The 17,144-nt window shown below is 54.2% G+C and overlaps 1 long non-coding RNA gene across 5 annotated transcripts; it reads right to left on the bottom strand.

Moving 5' to 3' along the window:
• Window positions 1–709: 709 nt before the first annotated feature.
• LOC135280679 (uncharacterized) lies at window positions 710–13,539 on the bottom strand. Of its 5 annotated transcripts, none has more exons than XR_010347548.1 (4): window positions 13,125–13,539; window positions 12,646–12,708; window positions 11,769–11,866; window positions 710–846 (listed from the first exon to the last, which is right to left on the bottom strand). It is a non-coding gene; the product is annotated as an uncharacterized LOC135280679 (long non-coding RNA). The 5 variants fall into 5 exon arrangements; XR_010347546.1 differs by lacking the exon at window positions 710–846 and adding an exon at window positions 8,160–8,930; XR_010347547.1 differs by lacking the exon at window positions 710–846 and adding an exon at window positions 8,160–8,873.
• Window positions 13,540–17,144: the final 3,605 nt, after the last annotated feature.

Here is a 17,144-nt window from a genome sequence, read left to right as displayed (position 1 = left end):
AAAGGCGCAGTGCGGCGGCGGGCCCCCTCCAGGCTCCCGGGCATTCCCAGCCCTGCGCCCGGCCCCGTTCCCAGGGCAGAGCCCCTCTTTGGCTGCAGCCCATTTATTTATTTCGGGCCCGGCCAAATAAACAGCGCGGCCGGCGAGATTTGGGGCTCGTTTGTTGTTCGGCTGTCTCGGGCAGATAAGGAAGCCTTTGATGGAGAGCAGGGACTTTGTGTGTCTAATCTGAGCCCGGCAGCGCCGCCGGAACGCGGCCGAGCCTGCGGGGAGCAGTAATTACATCGGGGGATTAAAAGGTCCGAAACCTCACCTATATTTCACTTTTGTAAACCAGCGAGGAACAAAGAATCCTCGGCTCGCCCCGAGGAAAGAATAATTGACACAATTCGCAGGCCCGGGATGATTATAATGTAAATAAACGCGAGGAGGAGGAGGAGGAGGAGGAGGAGGAGGAGGAGGACGGGGCTCGTTCAGCCCTGAAAGTTTTCAGCTGGGTTTTAACGAGGGGATAAACACGGCTTCAAAAACAGCGCCAGAAAATCCCCCCAATCCCTGTTTTTTTCCCCATTTCCCGCTCGGGGTGCAGCTCTGCAGGGCTGGGGGGAGAATCCCGCGGGGAGCATCGCCCCCGGCTCTGGCCGGGAATTGTGACAGGCGGCGAGCAGCAGGTACCTGGCGCTGTAAAAATGGGTAAAATCGTGGAATTCGGGAATTATTCCTCAGGGAAAGCGCTCTGAGAGCCTTGATTCCAGCCGTTCCCCCAGCACTGTCAAGGCACGTCCCCAGGGGCCACATCCCCACGGCTGCTGCTGGAATTGGACAGGAACAGGGCCTGGAAATGCCCTAAAAAATAAATAATAATTATATTTTTAATTTTTTTTTCTTTTTCCCCCCTATTTTTTGGGCCAGCTTGACTCCTGATTTCAGGTAGGAAAAGGGAGTAAGCTCCCATTGGAAGCTGAAAGCCAGGAAGGGTTTAAGGGGTGCAGGGATGATCCCAAATCCATCCCAGGAAGGGTTTAAGGGGTGCAGGGATGATCCCAAATCCATCCCAGGAAGGGTTTAAGGGGTGCAGGGATGATCCCAAATCCATCCCAGGAAGGGTTTAAGGGGTGCAGGGATGATCCCAAATCCATCCCAGGAAGGGTTTAAGGGCTGCAGGGATGATCCCAAATCCACCCCAGGAAGTTTTTTAGGGCTGCAGGGATGATCCCAAATCCAACCCGGGAAGGGTTTAAGGGGTGCAGGGATGATCCCAACTCCATCCCAGGAAGGTTTTTAGGGCTGCGGGGTCGATCCTGCCTCCTCTGGGTTCCCGGAGCCCGGGATGAATTTCCCAAGCTCTGATCCCCTCCCAGGAGCTCGGGCTCTCTCCCCTTGGGAAATCCGGGCTGGAAAAGCAGCGGGGTGCGCGGAGCCGGGTGTTTGTCCCGGGTTTTTCCCGGGACACGCTCCGGGCTGGGGGCTCGGAGTGATCCGCAGTGATCAGCGGGAAAGGGCAGGGATGGGAAATGGGGGCGGGGGCCGATTGGCGGCCATAAATGCATTCCTATTAGGAAGTCAATGCCCGGCTGGCAGCTCCTGTCTGTGCCGAGCCCTCGTTAGACAAAGCCTTGACCTTGACCTCGTTGTCCCGTTCGCCGGGAGCCAGAATCCCGGGACAACGCGTATTGGCGCGCTAATCCATAAATATTGATTCATTGTTTGCAGTGTAATTTAAATGTCAGTTATAAGCCCGGGGCAGATAAAGATCTGTACCGACAATAAACTGGAGAGGCCATAAATCCCCGGGGCTTCCAATGGAGCTGCAGCGGCGGCGGCCCGCCGAGGGAAAGGCAGAAACAAAGGGAAAAGCCTCCCCAGAGCCGCGTTTCCTGCTCTCGGAAGCAGCGAGGAGATCCATGGGCCGGGGGCAGCCCCGAGCTGGGTGGGCCCGGGCCCGCCGTGTCCCCGAGGCCTCTCCCGGTGTCCGAGGGGAGATTCCTGAGCGGAATTCTGCTGAGCCCAAGTTCTGCTGAGCTCTTGTCATTCCTCCTCCTCCTTGTTTTCTTCCTCTTCCTTCTCTTCCTTATCCTCTTCCTCCTTCCCTTTCCTCTTCCCCTTCCTCCTCCTCCTCCTTGTTTTTGTCCTTTTCTTATCCTTTTCTTTCTCTTCCTCTTCTTTCTCCTCTTCCTCCTTCCCCTTCCTCCTCCTACTCCTCCTCTTCCTCCTCCTCCTCCTCATTTTGGGCCTCTTCTCTTCCTCTTCCTTCTCTTCCTCCTTCCTCTTCCTCCTCCTTGTTTTCATCCTTTTATTTCTCTTCCTCTTCTTTCTCCTCCTCCTTCTTCCCTTTCCTCTTCCTCCTCCCCTTCCTCCTCCTCCTTTTGGTCCTCTTCTCTTCCTCTTCCTTCTCCTCTTCCTCCTTCCCTTTCCTCTTCCCCTTCCTCCTCCTCCTCCTCCTTGTTTTCATCCTATTCCTTCTCCTCTTCCTCCTTCCCCTTCCTCCTCCTTCTCCTCCTTCTCCTTCCCCTCCAAGTCCTTCTCCTTCTCCCACAACCCCCTAAATTTCATTTCTTGTTTGTCCACCCTCAGGAGGAGGGGGATAAACCCCGAACATGATTTGGGGTCTGCCCCAAGCCCGGAGAACCCCGAGGTTTCGCCGGCAGAGCTGCTTTGGGGTTATTTTCCCTTCCAGTAACAACCACTGGAATGTTTTATTTTTCTGTTCCCATATCTCCAGGAAGCAGCCCCGGAGCTCGTTATTTATTGAGCTCTATCGGTGACTTTAAAGGGAATCTTTTCCATCAGATTTGCGGCGGGATAATCTCCTTACTCTGCTTGACAGGAGGAAAATCCACAGCTCCAGCTTGGAGACTCGGCCTCTGCTGCGGAACATGGGGCCAAAAATTGACATTTTTCCAGGGCTGGAGGGGAAAATCCTGGAGATGGAAGGGAATGCTGGGCTCCGAGTCAGGGAGGTTATTCCTGGGGGTTATTCCTGGGGGTTATTCCCCAGTCCCGAGGGCAGGAACTGCCGGGGTATTGGGAAGGAATCCCCCCTGGGAGGGTGGGGAGCAGCTGGGCTGGAATTCCCGGAGAAGTTGTGGCTGTTCCATCCCTGGGATGGTGGGAGGTGTCCCTGCATCCATGGGCACATTCCTGCCACATTTCATGGGGAATCTGAGAGGATTTGGGTCCTGGCAGGGCAAAGCCAGCCCCAAATCCAACCCCATCTCCGTGTGAGTGCTTTGGTGGGATGAGGGAATCCAAGGGGGGTTTGCTGATCCCGTTGGGTTTGGAATCCCAAAATTGCTCTGAGCACCTGGGGATAGGCCTGGCTGCTGGGAATGTCCCCTCTGGAGCGGCCACGGGAAAAGTTTACAGTTCCCAAAGTTTTAATTCCTGGGGGAAAATCAGATTTGGGCTGGAATTTGTGTCTCGTGATTTCCTTTAATCCTCACAATCCTTTTAGGCACCGAGACAGTGGGAATTATCCAGGGACAGCAGGAATTATCCCAGGGCAGTGGGAATTATCCCAGGACAGCTGTAGTTATCCCAGACAACAGGATCCTCAGGATCTGCAATTCCCCCCTCCAGCAAATCCCAAACCTGGAATGAATCCCATTCCTGCCAGATCCCACCACCAGGACAGGATGAGGAGGGTGCAGCCCCAGCCCCGCTGGATCCTCCCAACTCCCTGGAGCAGGGGAATTCCCAGGATTCCAGTCCTTTCCTTGCTTTCCAGCCCATCCCAAATCCATTGGGAATTTCACCCCCTCCTGAAGGACATTGCCAAGGATGTGCTCGGCTCCCTGTGCCTTCCAGGATGGATCGATCCCAAAATTCCCTTGGAGCAGGGAGCCCAGGCAGGGCTCTCTGTCCATTAGTGGAGCATTCCCAAAGCCTCAAGGCTTCCTCCTGGATGTGTCCCTGTAATTAAGGGGAGAACTCCTCCTTTCTAACGATCGGCTCCGGATCAATCCGCAGCCACGACCTATTTTCCAATCAGCCCTCCACAAAAAAAAAAAAACCTAAACCAAATCCACAAAAACACATTAAAAACGATTTGTTGTGATGGCCCGGCTCCCCCAAATCCCCCCAAGTATTCCAATCCCTCCTTCCCAATCCTTTATCCCTTAAGGTTCTTTCTGTTTCCATGGCCAGGATTCCCAGTCCCAGCTGGGGTGGGAGGGGGGAATTCCGTCCCAAAGCCCCCCCGGTTAAGCCATGTGGGATTACTGCCCTGTAATCTTTGGGAACACATGTTGGGAAGGATAAAAGCAATTTTGTTGGGAAAACCGAAGGCCACGTTCAGCCGGAATCAGCTCCGGCTGCACGGAGCTCTCACCCCTCGCAGGCCCCGTGGGAGGAGGGAATTAAGGGAAATAAAACCCCAAAAAAGCTGAATTTTGGCTGTTTTGTCCCAGATCAGTCCAATTTGCTGATGTGTGCCCGGGCAATAATTCCAGCCTGGGGTTTTCTCGGGCTCGGAGCTAATCTGGATGTAATTCCCGAGCCCCTGGCGAGGCCCAGCCGGGGATTAGGGGTTATATAAATGTAATTTCCTAATTAATCAGCGCGGGGCCAGCCCCACGCGGGGTTTGTCACCAGCGGCGGCACCCGGAGCTCGGCAGGAGCCAGGGAGGGGTTACATAACCGGGAAAGATCCGGAAAATCCACGGTCATTCCCACTGCTCTCCGCCAAACCCCAAAGGGACACCGGAGAAACCCCAAAAGGATCAGGACACCCCAGATCACCGGGATCTGAGCCTTTCCTGAAGATCCCAACATCTGAAAGAAAGAAGATTTTGGTTTTCTTCCCCAATATCCCGTGGAAAAACGCATTCCACAGGCTCCTGGAAAATAAACCGGAGCGTCCCTTGGCTGCCCTATTTTTCCAGGTGTGTTCCACCAGCACTAATTAACTAATTAACTCTCAGGTAGATTGGAGCACTCCAGCCTCCAAATGCCAAAACAAATCCTGCCATAATTCCCAGGAATCCTTTTCATTAGCGGCTGCCTAATTATCCCATTAATAGCACATCCCGGGAGACGGGCGTTCGCTTGGCAGGCAAATATTTGGGATGAAATGAGCAAACACGGAGACAAACGGCTCTGTTTGCCCAGGGATCTGGGAATGCCAGAGGGGTCACTTCCCAGAAAAAAAAATGGTCATCCGTGGAAAAACCCATGTTTGATCCGGGGGGACACGAGGACAGAGAGGGGCAGCGGCTCCTGTGCTGGTGTCGCCTGGGGAAGGACGTGATTCCCAGAAAATGGGGGTGGCAAAGCAAGGCTGATGTCACGGCAGCAGGATGATGTCACAGAAGGGTGACGTCATGGTGGGGAGATTGCATCATGGCAGAAAGATGATGTCATTGCACTAAGGTGGTGTTGTGGTAGGATGATGTCATGGCAGAAAGATGATGTCACAAGATGATGATGACATCACAGAAGGAGGATGATGTCACAAAGGGAGGATGATGTGGTGTAGGATTATGTCATGGTGGGAGGATGATGTCACAGCAAGAGGATGTCATGGGAGGATGATGTCATGGCAGAAGAATGATGTCATGGAGGAGGATGATGTCATGGTTGGATGATGATGTCATGGAAGGATGATGTCATGGCAGGACGATGGTGGGGGATGATGTCACGGTAGGAGGATGTTGTTGGGGTGATGTCATGGGGAGAAGATGATGTCACAGCAGGAGGATGATTTCATGGCATGATGATGATGTCATGGCAGGAGGATGATGATGTCGCAGCAAGATGATGATGACAATTATGATGATGTCACAGCAGGATGATGATGTCATGGCACAGTTATGATGATGTCACAGCAGGATGATGATGATGATGTCATGGCACAGTTATGATGATGTCACAGCAGGATGATGATGATGATGAGGTCATGGCACGGTTATGATGATGTCACAGCAATATGATGATGACAACTATGATGATGTCACAGCAGGATGATAATGATGATGATGTCACAGCATGATGATGATGATGATGATGTCACAGCAGGATGATGGTGAGGATGTCATGGCAGGGTTATGATGACGTTACAGCACAATGATGACAATGATGACAATGGATGATGATGATGTCACAGCAGCATGGTGATGACATCATGGCGGGAGGATGATCTTCATTCCTGGGACAACAAAGCAGGAATGTCCCCTGAGCTCGGGGCCCACGGAGGAGGAGAGGAACAGGCAGCACCTCAGGTGTTCCTGCCATCCCAGCGGGCACAGAGAGGAGATCCCACACTTCCCATTCCCACACTCCCATTCCCAGCCCCTTCCCGGTCATTCCCCACCAGCCGAGGCTGCCGGGACCCCGCCGTGAGGGAGAATGAGGCCGTGCCTGGGAAAGCAAAGGTTAATCGGAGCTTTGCCAGGCTGGCCTTGAATGAGCCGAGCCTAAAATGCAGCTCGGCCGCAGGCGGAGCACAAAGGGGCTTTGAGGCCATTGTGAGCCGGGCTGGGACCACACAGGGGAGGCGACAGCAGCGGGAACGGGACCGGCCGGCGGTGGGCTCCTCCTTCCCTCCCTCCCTCCTTCCCTCCTTCCCTCCCTCTCCCGCCCAGCCTCCCTCCTTGCCTCCCCTGGAGTTCCTGGAATCCCTGCCCAGAGCCTCCCCTGGATTTCCTGGAGCCTCCAGCCAGAACATCTCTGGAGTCCCTGTTTCTCCTGGAGGCCCTTCCAAGAGCATTCCCTGGAGTTCCTGCATCTCCAGCCAGAGCTTTCCCTGCAGCCTCTGCCCAGAGCATCCTCTGGAGCTCCTGGATCCCATCCCACCCCATCCCAGCCCCATCCATTATTCATGGCCCAGGCTTTGATTAAAAATCCGAGCAGTGATGAATATGCAAAAGCTCCGAGGAGCAGATTTGTCAGATTGTCCATCCTTCATCCCCAGAAAGGAAAATCTCCAGAGGTCCTGGAATTGAAGAACCTCCCCCCAGATCCCAGTGTTGTGGTCGGGATGGAACTCCTCTCTTCCGGCATCCAAATGGGAAAATATTTGTGTTGGGAAGCCGGAGCGAGGCCAGCGAGGAGAGGGGCGAGCACACGAGAGGAATTGTGATTTTCATTCACATTGTGACTCGGCAGCCATTTAATTATTTTAATTAGGCTTAATTAGTGGTAAATTTACAATGATATGCTTGATACCTGGCATTAAATCTTCCATGCATAAATGTTTTGTTAAAACGGGAAAATAGGCGCGTGGCACCCTGCCAGCAATTAGTGCTGAATGCGCTAATGACAGATTAGGGCTGGGCCGTGATTCCTGGTGACAGCAGCGCCGGGAGCCGGGAGCTTCCACCGGGAACAGGGAGCTTCCAACAGGAGCTTCCAACAGGAGCCGGGAGCTTCCACCGGGAACAGGAGCATCCACCGAGAACAGGGAGCTTCCAACAGGAGCTTCCAACAGGAGCCAGGAGCTTCCACCGGGAACAGGGAGCTTCCAACAGGAGCATCCACCGGGAACAGGGAGCTTCCAACAGGAGCTTCCAACAGGAGCCGGGAGCTTCCACCGGGAACAGGAGCTTCCAACAGGAGCATCCACCGGGAACAGAGAGTTTCCATTGGGAAAAGGGAGCATCCATCAGGAGCCAGGATTCCATCAGGAGCCAGGAGCTTCCATCGGGAACAGGGAGTTTCCATTGGGAACAGGGAGCGTCCAACAGGAGCCAAGATTCCAACAGGAGCTGGGAGCTTCCATCAGGAACCAGGAGCTTCCATCGGGATCTTCCATCAGGAACAAAGAGCTTCCATCAGGAAGAGGGAGTGTCCATTGGGAACAGGGAGTTTCCAACAGGAGCTCCCGTTGGGAGCCGGGAGTTTCCTTCGGGAACCGGGAGCTCCCATGAGGAACAGGGAGCTTCCATTGGGAACCAGGAGCTTCCATCAGGAACAGGGAGCTTCCCTTGGGAACAGGGAGCGCCACCGGCACCTGCGGCACCGCCACCGACCGAGCAGAGGAGCTCCCAGGGGAGCGCAATTCCCAGGGAAACACGGGTGACTGGGATGGGACCAACTCGGTGGTGGCTACCTGGTCCCCACACCAAGATCACCGAGAACATTCCCAAACTCAGCAGCTCCCTGTGGGAAAATCCAGCTCCTCCCCGGGCCTCTCCAGGACATCATTCCCGCATCCTCTCCCCTATCCTGGTGTGTCAGCACTCTCATCACTCCACTGTTCCATCCTTTCTTTCCTGTGGAGTTCCACCTGCCAGAATCCTCCTGCTCCTTTGGAATTCCGCCCAAATTTGGGTCTCCTGGATTTCTAACACAGCAGGGAAGGGCAGCTGGAGCACCACGAGGCTGCTCCGAGCCCTGGGACCAGGCAAGGAGCGGGACTGGGGAAGGAATTAACGCTCTGCATGGAATCCAGCACATGGAGCAATCCCAATGTTCCAATTACCACTGGAAATCCCGGGAAGATGAATTCCAGTGGTTCCTAACTACAGTGAAGTGCACCGGGAGGGTTTTAAGTCTCTCCAATTCCTATTGATCTTCCTGTCTCCCGCTCCTACTGGAAACAATTAGAGGTCAATAAGCGACAGGAGCTGAAATTCCCAGCTGCCAGAGAAACCATTTGGAAATATTTCCTTGTCCTTTTAACACCCGGAGCTCTGTCAATGCCGCCATCCAATATTTTTTATGGAAAAGAAAGGATCTTAGAAAATCTATCCGTGCTGTCTCCTGGCCTGGGAGCAGAGGGGATGAATCCAGAGGAGAGGAATCCAGAGGATAAACAGCGGGGAAGCTCTGCTCCAACAGCCCCATCCATCCTGGAAAGGCTGGAACGCCGTTACCCTCGGCGTGACCCTGCTGAAGGATGGGAAATCCTTCTCCAGAGCAGCCAGGGAGGAAATCTGGGCACGGAAAGGTGGGAGGCAGGTTGGAATGGCAGGAGGGCAGCGATTCCCTGCCTGTGGATGAGGAGGGGGAATGCTGCAGGACCCTGCACTGGGGCACACTCCCAGTGGGATGCAGGGCTTGCATTCTGTGCTGGAATGTGTGTGGGATGCACACGTTGGATGTGTGGACTGGGAACAGGCACTGGATGCACATGTTGGATACAGGTGTTGGATGCACGTGTTGGACACACATTCTGCACACATCAGTTGGTTGCATACATTGGTTCCATGCATGAGATGGACACGTTGGATACAACATGGATACAACATGTTGGACACACATGGATACACGTGTTGGACACAGATGTTGGATGCATCCATTAGAAGTACATGTTGGATACATCCCTTGGATGAATCCATCGGAAGCAAACGTTGGATACATCCATTGGATGAACATGTTGGATGCATCCATCGGAAACAAACGTTGGATGCAGCCCTTGGATGGACGTGTTGGATGCAGCCATTGGATGGACGTGTTGGATGCAGCCCTTGGATGGACATGTTGGATGCAGCCATTGGGTGCATGCACTGGGACCTTGCATTGGATTCCCTTGGATGAGCAGTGGGACACATGCTGGATGCAAACTCCAGGAAAACGCACCAGATTCCCACGGCTGCACATGCTGGACACAAGTGTTGGATGCACCCATTGGAATGAGCGCACATGTGGGATGCACACCCCGGATCCGTGTGGGATGCACGCCCAGACCCGTGTGGGATGCACACCCCAGACCCGTGTGGGATGCACACCCCGGATCCGTGTGGGATGCACACCCCGGATCCGTGTGGGATGCACACCCCGGATCCGTGTGGGATGCACACTCCAGACCCGTGTGGGATGCACACTCCGGATCCGTGTTGGAGGCACTGGGACACCCCAGGAGCAGAAGAAGCAGCAGGACAAGGCCCTGGGATCTGTCTCCTGCCAGGAGTGATCCAGCCTGAGGAGGGGCACCATTCCCACATGGAAATCCCGGGATGCTCGGCAGACATGACCAATTTCCCACGGCACGGGTGGGTGCAGAGCCGTGGAGCACAGCTCAATCCCCAGCTCAATCCCCAGCTCAATCCCATCAGGAATCATCCACGGTACATTGAGAGCAGCTGAGGATGAACGGCTGGAGCATTCCAGAGCCATTTATCTCCTCTTTTCCCGGCTTGTTAACTCTTCCTCCCAAACTCCGCTGTCATTCCCAGCCCAGATCCGGCAGAGAATGGGAAGGATCCCTCTCTGGATCCCGGAGCACAGACAAGAGAAATGCAAACTTTGGGATCTGCTGGATCCCAAGGAGCCTCTGGGAGTCACCCAGCCCCTTCTCCCGGGGATTCCCGGGCACTGCCACGTGTCCTGAATCCTGGAATAACCCCCGGGCACCTGAGCGCTCCTGAGCTGCCCCAGGCACGCTCGGGAATGTGACCCGATCCCGGAGCGGCCCTAAATCAACCCCTGGCTCAGGGCCTGTGCCAGGGGTGGAACTGAGCCACAGCCTTTGGATGCGCCTTTGGATGCGCCTCTGGACAGCCCCTGATTTAGGAGAGGCTTGGATTTCACTCGGATCCCATCAGGCACACGGGGGGAGATTTTCCAGGAGCTGGGAAAAAATAGCAGCAGCTCCAAAGGAAGGAGGAGAAGTTCCTTCCCGGGCCTCTGAAGGAGGAACCACTCCAGAGATCATTAAGCCGAGCTTAGCTGATAATTGGAGCTTATAATTAAAAAATGATTTATTGACACAAGCTTTAGTGGGAAATTATGTTGGAGCTTCCTGTTAAATCCATAAAAGTCCTCGCTCACATCCTTAAACTCCAGGATTATTTCTAACAAGCCTTCTGCCTCGGAGGGGAGGGAGGAACAGCTCTGTACCTGCTTCATTCCCCCTGGGAAAATCCTTCCTCATTAATTCTGGAATGGGATAGGGCTGGAGGAGCCACTTCAGCTCCACAGAGCCCTTCAGCTCAAGATGAACCTGCTCCAAATCAAGCTAGACTACCCAAAATCAACAGAAACCTGCCCAAAATGAAGATAAACCTGTCCAAAATGAAGACAAACCTGTCCAAAATCAAGACAACCCCCCCAGATTCCCAGTCCAGAGGATTTCCTGCTCATCCCACAGCAGCAATGCCATCCTTCCTCATCCTCCTGGCTGGAAAAGCCCAGAGAAGGTTTAATGAGGATTTAATTTCAATCTGATAACAACAAAGTGTTTAGCAAATATCAATTATCATCCAGGATATTTTTCAATTATTTTCCAGGATCCCAACGATGCCACGGATGTGTATCCTACATCCCTAAACCTCCAGAAATCCTGGGATTTTTAATGAACCATCAGCTTTTAAAACATAACAGCGCTTCCAGGAGAGGAAATTAAAGGATTAACCGGAGCCAGGCCGGGATTTAGGAGCTGGAGGAGCGACAGGAGCAGTGGGAAGGCCGGGAAGTGACACCCCAGCCTTGCTCCTGGTTTTCCAGCAGGATCCAGGGGTGGCCTGAGCATCCTCCCCACCGGGGAGCTCTCCTGAGCCGGGGGAATCCAGGGATGGATCAGCAGGACGGGGACAGAGGGGACTTGGGGGAACTCGGGGATGAGGAACGCCACCAGCCTCCTCCTGGGAAGAAGGAACTCATTCCTGATGGATTTTCGGGGGCGATGCGGGGGGCCAGGGGCCGGGCCAGCAGGAATTTCTCCTCCCAGGTGACCGAGCAGCTCCGATTTGTCTCTGCCCGCAGCAGAAAAAGCCCCACGGGAGCTCGTCCAGCTCCGTCCCAAACAAAGCCTCCCTTTATCCCGCGGCGTTTTGTTCCCATGGCACGGAGGTCAGCGGGAAAGGAGATTTATTAAGGCATAAACAAACCTCGGGAATGCTGCCGGTAATTCCACTTCCGTCCAAAAGCGCGGTGGGTTTTAAAGCTCCTTTAAATGATCTCTTCCCAAAGAAAACTCCCGTGTAATCTGCCGGGGAGGGAGGGAGGGCTGGTGAGCCATGAATTATTCAGGGAAGGCTCTCGGGAGCCTCTGGAGATTATTCCCACCATTGTCCGCCCTGATGGGTCATTATGCGCTCCCCGGATTTAATCTTTGGGGCTATCCAGCGGCACAGAAAAAATGGATGAATAACAATTTTCCTGTAATAACCTTCAACTAACCTTTCAACCGGAGTGAGTAATTCCAATCCTATTTTCACATCAATGCCGCAGTCAAAGCCAGGCAATTATCCCTTATCTCTTCCAGAACCCTCCTCCTTTAATTTTTAAAGGGATGTTCAAGCACTTACTGGAGGCAGGGAGAAGAAAGGAGCTTGGGATGGAGCTCGGGAATGTTTTGATGAGCAGCGATAGGGATGAGCTTTGGATAATTATTAATTTCTCCCCCATTTTGCCGCATTCCTCAGTTCCCAGTTTCCTCGCCCTGCTGGGACAGGGAAGGGATCATCCCCCAGTTCCCTGAGCCCCTCTTTTTATTCCCAAATCCTGAGTGTCCCCGGCACCTCGGGGTGGCTCTGGTGTGCCCTGGGTGACAGGTGGCTCTTCCAAAGTCACCCACCAGCATTCCCAAAACCCCAGCGCTGCTTCCCGGGGCAGCAAGGCAGAGGAGAACCATTCCCGTAATTCCCACGCGGTGTCCCCAAGGGGGGACATCACCCTCGGTGTCCCCAAGGGGGGACATCACCCTCGGTGTCCCCAGGGGCCCCCCATTCCAGCCCTGATCCCTGAGCTCTCCCGGCTCCTCACCCACTCCAAGCTCCTTTCCCACATGGGTTGGTGTGGAAGGCAGGAAAAACCTCTGGCACATCCCTGGCAAAAAACAACTGGCTCATTCCATAATTCTATGTAATATTACATGGATTACATAATTATACTTTTGTAGGAAAATGTATTTTATAAAGTTATTAAAATATAAAAAATAAATCTATATGTCTATAATATACTATCTAACATATATAATATAACGTAATATAATATAATCATAATATAATATAATATAATAATAATATAATATATAAATGTATAAAACAAATATATATAAAGTATATATAACATATAAAATATATTTATATATATAAATATACTTATAAAATATTTTTACATAGAAATACATTTATATAACAATTATATTTCTATATTTAGGAGACAGGAGCTGCCGTGTCCATGCCCAGACCCAGCTCCCCCTTTCCCCCCATTCCATAAATGTCCAAAACTGCCCTTTTTACCCTCACTCTTCCTGGGAATATCGCTGGGACCATCGCCTGCATTTAAAGGCCAGTGCCAGGCAGATCCCTCCTGGCCAGAGCAGGAATTCCACGGGCAAAGGAGCCCATTGTTCCTGGAGAATGGCACCGGGAATGGGGAATGCTCCGCTCCCATCCCCTGTCCCCTCGGATTTAAGAGCGCAGGGATCCGTCAGGACATCCCAAACCCCGGGATCGGGGCCGGGCGGCTTTAAGAGCCCTGGAATGGGATGGGAAGGGGGAGCTGCCGCCAGCTGGCACAGCCCGGAGCTCCGGATCAGTGCTGGGATTGTTCGGGACCAGCGGGATCACGGGAACGCGAAAGGAGAGGAACTGAGAGGGAAAACCAGCTGGAGGTGAGGGCAGGGCATGGAGTGGGGCAGGAATGGGATTGGGATGGGCAAAGAAGGATCAGGAATGGGCAGAACAGGGATTGGGGTCAGGAATGGGCCAAACTGGGATTGGGATGGTCAAAGAAGGATCAGGAATGGGCCAGACTGGGAGTGGGATGGGCAGAGAAGAGTCAGGAATGGGCAGAACATGGATTGGGGTCAGGAATGGGCAGAACTGGGATTGGGAGGGGCAGGGAAGGATCGGGAATGGGCAGAGCTGAGATTGGGATGGTCAGAAAAGGACAGGGATGCTCCAGGCAGGATTGGGAATGAGCAAAGCTTGGACGGGGATGCTCAGGGCTGCAATGGAAATGTTCCAGGCAGGGACGGGAATTCCCAGTGAAGGATCAGGGATGCTCGGGACAGGGACAGGGATGGGCAGTGAGGGCACAGGAGTGACCACCAGCACTGGCACGGGTGTCCCCAGGGTGTCCCCAGCCACCAGGGGGGTCCTGGGTGCCAGCCCCTCCAGCATTTCCCCGGGATCACAGCGTGGGATTCTTGGGATTGTCCTGTGCAGGGCCAGGATTGCACTGGGTGATCCTCGTGGGTCCCTCAGCTCAGGACATCCCACCATTCCACAATTCCAAGACCCTGTGGCAGCCAGCACCCTCTCCAGCCCCATCCCAGCAGTAATCTGGCTCTTCCTCCCCAGGCCTGGATCACACCCGCCGTGAATCCAGGCGGGAATCCCTGCCTGGCTCCCGGCCTGCTGGGAAAGGTGAACAACCAGGGGAAAATTCCTTCCCCATGGAAATCAGGGCATCCCAGCATCCAGGGCCTGTTTATCCTCCCAGTCCTCCCAGTCTGGGCCCAGTAGGGCTGGGCTGGTGTTGCCCAAGGTCTCTGTCCCGACGCCGTGAGCGCGTCTGGCTGGAGAAATCTTGGAGCCAAGGCTCCATAAATTCCTTATTAGTCACCCCGAGCTGCATCCCACGGCTCTGGAATAGCTGCAGGCTGAGAACAGGCCTCTGAAAAGCCATTAAAAATCCCGGGAAATAAACAGAGAGGGGGAGAGGCCGGAGCTGGGTCTGCTCTGAAATGCTGGGAGATTTCCTATGGAGGGGGTGGGAATAAATCTGGAACTTTTGGAATTCTCTGGAAGGTGCCTTTGTACTGCCTGGGCTGGCTGTTCCTGGGCTACCCGCAGGAAAACAGGCAGGAATTCAGGGATTGCTCCGTCCCTGCCAGGGCAGGAATTCAGGGATTGCTCCGCCCCTGCCAGGGCAGGAATTCAGGGATTGCTCCGCCCCTGCCAGGGCAGGAATTCAGGGATTGCTCCACCCCTGCCAGGGCAGGAATTCAGGGATTGCTCCGCCCCTGCCAGGGCAGGAATTCAGGGATTGCTCCGCCCCTGCCGGGGCTGGGCCTGGATGCGCCTCTGGAGGAGGAGATGTTTTCCAGGCCTTGTCCTTTGCTCCTTCCCATGTTCAGGCCTGTCACAAATCCCAGGAATGTGGGAGCCTGCAGATGATTCCGGAGGCTTGGAAGCCCCATCCCCGCCGTGTCCCCAGCCCTGGGGACAATCCACTGTCCTCAACAGGAACCCCACACAGGGAGCCCACCCAGCTGATGACCCAGCGGAGGAAGCATCGCTTCCCGAAGATCCAAGGGATCCCAGGGATTTCAGGGGCCAGCCTGTGCCCCAAGCAGCAGTGCCACATCTGCCCTGTCCCCAGGGTGGCCACTGGGCTTTCCCTACATCCCCAGCTGCTTCCCAAGAATCCCTCTGCAGTTCCACTGAGTGAGGGATCCCTTTCTCATGGAATTGTCCCTCAGGATGCTTTGGGTTTGTTCCATGACTCCCGTGAGAGGAAATCCAGCCCTGGCTCAGGGAGTCCCCATCCCTGGGGTGTAAATCCAGGGGGATGTGGCACTCGGGGACACGGTCAGGGGTGGCCTGGCAGTGTTGGGAGTGCTTGGACTCGATGGCCTTAGGGGCTTTTCCAACCCAAACGATTCCACGAATCCATGATCCTACAGAGAGGTGCCCACCCCTGCTGGTCTCCCCTCACTGCAGTTGTGTCACCCAGAGCCAACCCCTGTCCCCATCCCACCATCCCAGTGACCTGCAGAGCAAAACGCCCCAATCCCGGCATTCCCAGACCCAGGAGTGGAGATTTCCCACCCTGGAGCTCCATCCCGAGGAGGCAGCAAAGACAAACATTGTGTCAGCACTGACAAAGCTGAGATTTTAGGAAAGGGGGGCGGAAAAAAGGGAAAACAGGAAAAAAAAATTAATTGGGACAACTTCCAGCGGGGAGCCCGGTGTGCTGGAAGCAGGAGAGCCATCCAGAGCAGGGAATGATTTAGAGGGAAGCAGGGAGAGGATTTGGGAAACCATGGCACCGGGTCCCCACGGTGCTCATTAAGGTTGTACAGATTGCAGCTCCCAGCTCTCCAAAGTGCCCGTTATTAATCCATAAAAACATCGCCCGAGTGATTGAATCCGATGATTACTGGAGCAGGCAAACACGGGAGATGGGAAAATATCCTGGCGCTCTCCTGCAAGGCTCTGGGAGCAGGGAAAGAAAAAAAAGATGGGAAAAAAAAAAAAGGAAAATGATGTGAAATATTAATGAGAGCTGTTTGCCCCCGGGCACAGAGCGCAATCCAGGCTTTCCCGGGGACATCCAGTGGAAGAGCTGATTACCAGGGATAAACATCCCGAAAAATTCGGGATCTTTGGATTTCACCTCTGGTGTGGCCGTCAAAGCCGATTCCCTTATCAGCCCTCTGCAGGCGCGGCCCCGGGGGAGCCGGAGAGCCGGGAATGATGGAATTAGCACCGGGATGAGCCTCTGGAAGATGGTGCGGGGCCTCGGGCAGAGCAGGGGGTTTAGTGCCGGCTTGGATCTCTGGAAGTGCAACCAATGCATTGAGGACACCTCGGGAGTGCCAACTATTACCAGGGAACCGGGGAAGGAGGAGCTCCCACCGTGCCAGGCGGGGCTGGAAGCGCCATCCCGCGGCTCCCAGGGATGCGGGAATGTCCTCGGGAGTGAGGGCAGGATCCCGGAGCACTCGGGTTGAGCTAATTGGGATAGAGTCTGGTTGTTCCAGGTGTAATTTGGAATGGAACACCCATGGTGCTGGTTTTCCATGGCTGTTGGACAGGGATGAGCTCCCCGTGCCACCGGACAGGGGACACCAAGGGTGATGTCACACGGTGCCACCTGGGCACGGGCGGGGCGCTGCCACACCCACACACCTCACCTTTCCCGCCTTTATCCCAACATTCCCTTCCCATTTTTGTGCTGGTTTTCCCTGAATCCCAGAATCCCAGAGGCTGGAAAAGCCCTCCAAGGCCATCGAGTCCAGGCTGTGCCCGCTCCCTGCCTTGTAGCCAGCCCACAGCACTGAGTGCCACATCCAGGAACTCCTTGGGTAATTCCTTGGGTAATTCCTTGGGCATTCCTTGGGAATTACCCAGGGATGTGTGCTCCAAACCTCCCTGGGCTATTCCAATGCCTGGCCACATTTTCCATGAAGAAATTCCCACCTGGAATGGTTTTGAGCAAACAAATGGTGCTGCTGATGGGAGAACAGCCCCATTCCCACTGGGATTTAATGGGAGGACAGCCCCATTCCCACCAGGATCTAATGGGAG

This window comes from Passer domesticus, chromosome 14 (genome assembly GCF_036417665.1).
Source record: "Passer domesticus isolate bPasDom1 chromosome 14, bPasDom1.hap1, whole genome shotgun sequence".
NCBI lineage: Eukaryota > Metazoa > Chordata > Aves > Passeriformes > Passeridae > Passer > Passer domesticus.
This window is presented reverse-complemented; position numbering and strand designations above follow the sequence as displayed.